The 4,566-nt window shown below is 41.0% G+C and overlaps 1 long non-coding RNA gene across 1 annotated transcript; it reads right to left on the reverse strand.

Annotated features, from left to right (window-relative positions):
- Positions 1-333: 333 nt before the first annotated feature.
- LOC129116503 (uncharacterized) lies at positions 334-1,285 on the reverse strand. Its single transcript, XR_008533567.1, has 3 exons — positions 1,198-1,285; positions 513-536; positions 334-406 (listed from the first exon to the last, which is right to left on the reverse strand). It is a non-coding gene; the product is annotated as an uncharacterized LOC129116503 (long non-coding RNA).
- Between the last annotated feature and the right edge of the window lie 3,281 nt (positions 1,286-4,566).

The raw sequence follows: 4,566 nt of genomic DNA on the forward strand, positions 1-4,566 counted from the left end.
AACACATGTATCATTTAAAAAAGCAAATACATTCAGAACAGGGTTAGAATTTAGTTATATTTAAAATGTAACAGTTATGTCTACAACAGCTAAGACACTATAAAGTCATTAATATCTGACTGGAAACAAATCTTAAATGTTAATAAAATAAATAACATTTCTGAGTAAAGTTTTTAATTATGTCCTTTATGTCCCTCTGCTGATTCACTGTCTGCAGGTATTGTGGTAACAGCATAGAATGAATTTGATACAAATACAAGTAAATATGATATAAAGTAAACATAATAACATGTCTTCAATGTTTATCATTGCTGTAAAGACGATGAGACAGTTATACAAATATATAATGAAGGAAACACAGATGTAGCATCACCTGAATCCACAGCAGGTTGAGTGGTTGTAGTAGCTGGATTCAAATCAGAAATATTGAAATGTGAATTACACATAACATAAAGATGGAAGTAAAATGTAAAGGTACTGTAACAATAATGAATAAGATAATGTGAAGTTACCTGTGCTCGGGCCACGAACGGTTTCTGCAGAAAGACGACAGAAAAAATAATTAAATTGTTGGTGAGACTGGGGGCCAGTGGTCGCAAGTTACTGAGTACATTTACTTGATTAAAAAGTACAGTGCTTAGGTACAAATCTGAGGTACTTGTACTTTTCTTTTATGCTACTTTCCACTCCTTCTCCGATACATTTATCTGACAAATGTAGTAACTTTACAAATTATTATTTGTTTATACAAAGAAACTGAAGCCAGTGTTTAATCAATAAGTCGATTGACACAAAATGTAAATGTAAATCTAACTTTTTGCTGGTTCCAGATGTAATGTTAATATTAATGATGTTTATTAACAATGTTTATGTAAATGTACCAGAAATTATGTTTATAATGTTAATGTTTAGTAACAATGTTAATAATGATAATGTATATGTGATAATATAATGTTAATATTGTTAATGTATCAGTAATAATGTTATACATGATAATATATTCATAATAAAGATAATGTATCAGTATGTAATAGTAATAAAGGTTATAACGTTAACGTATTAGTAATAATGTTGAGGTCTGGGCTAAATAACACAAGTGAAGCTGTCACTTTGGGCTCTGGGTAATTTCACATTATTTTCACTATGTTTACAAAACAATATTTAATGGTTAAAATCATCTTTACAGAGGTCTGTTACCTTTAACATCTCCACAGAGGCTTTCACACTCCTTCACAGTGGTGAATATGTTCCCATTAGACGCACTGCCTTTGAAGTAGAATCCTTCACACCTCCAACTCGACACATTGTAGAAGAAGAAGTTGTGCTTGGGGCTTTCTTCTGTGGCAGGTGGGTCGTAACTGAAGCGCATTGGAGGTCTTTGTCCATGCTTCACGGGCCGATAACACAGATCTGAAGGGACAAAGATGGAGGGAGTATATTTAAGATATTTAGCAGACAGGAAGGTCTTTGGTGTCCTTGAAACGCCCACAATCTGTGTATTAAAGAGGTCTCTTACACTTTTCATTGCAGAGAGCTTCACAGCCCTCCTGGGTATAGAATGTGTTCTGGTTGGACCCACAGCCGCTGAAGAAGCGCTCACACCTGAAACTGCTGCTGTTGTAGAAGAATCTGGGAATCCCAATCTGGCAGCTGCTGTATGAAGTCATATTCTGAAAGTTATGACATCGGAGGACTGGAGGGAGAAGAAGAGACGGCACAACCAGAATAGTCTCGCATCGCTTGTTTTCATTAATCAATCCTTTTTTGGGGCATGGCCCAGTCCTCCTTAGTTACTGTTGCTAACCTCTCAGTCTTTATGTTCTCTCATGGTACTTATATTCTTTACAATAGTCACGTCTGCAGAGCCCTGGACGGGACATAGAGGGGCTAAAATATCAAAGGTAAACGGAAGAAAAATAATGTTGTTCAGCAAAACCTTTGCTATCTAGCTAGAGTAGCTTTTAGAACAGTAATGTAGGGTATTGCATTTTTGTGAATTTACTGTTTATCAAATCACAAATCAGACGCATTAGCTAGCTCACCCCGTTGTCTTAGCTTTACATTTGAGGCCAATCTCAAAATAAAATCTATGAACCTCTCCCACATGTGTGCACTCCAGCGTCGTGGATGTTTCCAGGTTGCTGAACTGACCCGGATGTGCATTGACCTTTCTTTGTTCTTTTTCCTTTTTTTTTAACATGAGCAAATTTAGGGATCATTTGCAAAAGAAAAGTACTTTTTGTTATTTTTATCGTTGATTCTTTTCCCCCTTCATGTCCCTTCTGGTCCAATGCTATATCAAACTTTTAGTTAAACCAGTGCAGAAGAAGAAGAGGTGATTAAAAGAGATCAAATACTGGAAAACCACTCTGAGAACATGATGCAATTATGACTTTCGTTTTAGTTTCATGTATTAATGTCAGGGGAGGTGACGGTGACCTCATATGGTTTTTACGTCTGTCGCTATTTTTAGTGTCTTCAGTGCGTCTCCATCCACCTGGTTCCATGCCAACCTGAAACCTTCCTCCCATTAATACATGAAACAACCAGTCATGTCTTATCTTACGTTTACATAATAACGTAATATTCATTATTTAAGCCACTTCCTTTGTTCTGTAGAGACGTTTAACAGCAGTTTTTATCGCATTCAGAAACATTGCAGTTAGATGTTATCAAGACTTCTGATCCTGAGTTGTCTCTCCAACAGTCAAGAACAGAATTCAAGCATCACATTAACAAACAACCCATATTTGCATCAAAAGCCCGTAAACAGAATCCTGTGAACACTCTGAATCCATCTCACCTTCGTCCCTGCTCTTGGGGTAAACGGTGATCTTTTGGCTGGGATCTCGGGGGTGTGAATGTGGGCCCTGGTTCATACAGTTGACCAGCAGACACTGAGCTGAGCCGTTCACCATAGTGGACACCACGGCCATGTGGCAGCCTGGTTCTGCTACGCAATCCAGCCGGCTTCTTGTCTCATCCTTTATCTCTGGCAGCCGGATCAGATTGTAGATCCCGGAGACGAGGCACTGCGCTGGATCATGGTCATAAGCCAGACCGGGCCGAACCAGGAAACCCACTGCCAGCAGGGAGAACCAGAACCCAAACAGACCCTTCTCAATCATGGCTTCAGTCCAGAAATGTTCAGCTCTGAGGATCTGAGGAAAGGTTTTCTAGTGTTTCTGCTGCGTGTTGAGGCTGATGAGTTCTCACTTGGTTGTGTTCTGGGTTTGTGTTGAGTAAATGAAACTTAAACCCGAGCCCTACCCACTCTGCTCCTTCACAACACATTCCTCTTCAACAGAACTAAAAGTCACCGAACATGTTGTAATGTTGTCATAGTTTGAGAGGGAGTTGTCTCTTTGTTTCACTTTAGAGGTGTTGAGTGACTGACCCATCAGGGGTAGTGTTGTTGGCGGCTGTGGCACATGAGGTAGAGCGCTTGTCCCGTAACCACAAGGTTGGTGGTTCAAACCCCTCTACCGGCAACATGCCGAGGTGTCCTTGAGCAAGACACCTAACCCCAAGTTGCTCCCCGGGCGCTTCATTGCAGCCCACTGCTCCTCCGGGATGGGTTAAATGCAGAGAAATAATTTCCCCATTGTGGGACTAATAAAGGATTGATTATTATTATTATTATTATTATTGGGAATGATAGTGCAGCACATGTCTCCAAACATTGCACAAACACCCCCTTTTTCTGCTAGGAGCATGTCTAGGGCCATCCTATTTTGCACTGTCATCAGAGATGTTGGGGCCAATTGCTCTGCTATCCCAGCAATCCCATCTCTAGTCATGTTGGCAAGACGCAGGACATTATAGTGGACATAATTTATTCTGTCTACATTTTTGCTTGGAGTGACGGGGAAGAGGGCCGATATTAATGGCAGATTCTCAAATACTGCAGCTACCTGATCTACTAATTTGAACTCATTTGGGACTCCGCGGGGACGCCAATCGCATCTATGTATGTTGTGCTTCCGGACGTAACATCAAAGGGGTCTGTACTGCGCTTAGCTAAGATGTGCCTTCGCCTACGTCTTACGAGGGAGTTGGAAGTTGTTTCTGACTCCACTAATTTATTTCCTATTAATGTTAGTGGCACTGATAACCTGACCATCGCACATAAGCCTGTTGTCTCAGCCTGTATGCGTACAACTAGTCTCTGATCCCCACAGTAATAGTATAGCCCTCCCCCTGGCCCATGAGCCAATCTCTGAACCATTACGTGTTTCGTTACACCATGATTGGTCTATTGCACCTACGTTAACCTTAGCGCTGCTAGAGGTGAAATTATAAAATATACCTACCCGGTGAGCCTTTCTGTGGAAAAAATGAGCTTCCCCCTTTTGTATGATTGTTGACTGGGGGAAAGACAGAGGCTAGAGTTGTACAATTAGTGGGAGTTGCTTCATGTGTCAGACCCATCATGCAGGCATAGCCCGCGGGGTCCGCAGTCGGATACAGAGGGGCGGGTTCAGTATAAAGCCTAGGTCTGGCTCTGGCACACGCTAGGCAATTGGATCCCATTTTGTTGTCCTGCACTTGAGCTGCTACCCATTT

Source organism: Anoplopoma fimbria, unplaced genomic scaffold (assembly GCF_027596085.1).
Source record: "Anoplopoma fimbria isolate UVic2021 breed Golden Eagle Sablefish unplaced genomic scaffold, Afim_UVic_2022 Un_contig_8754_pilon_pilon, whole genome shotgun sequence".
In the NCBI taxonomy this organism is placed as follows: Eukaryota; Metazoa; Chordata; class Actinopteri; order Perciformes; family Anoplopomatidae; genus Anoplopoma; species Anoplopoma fimbria.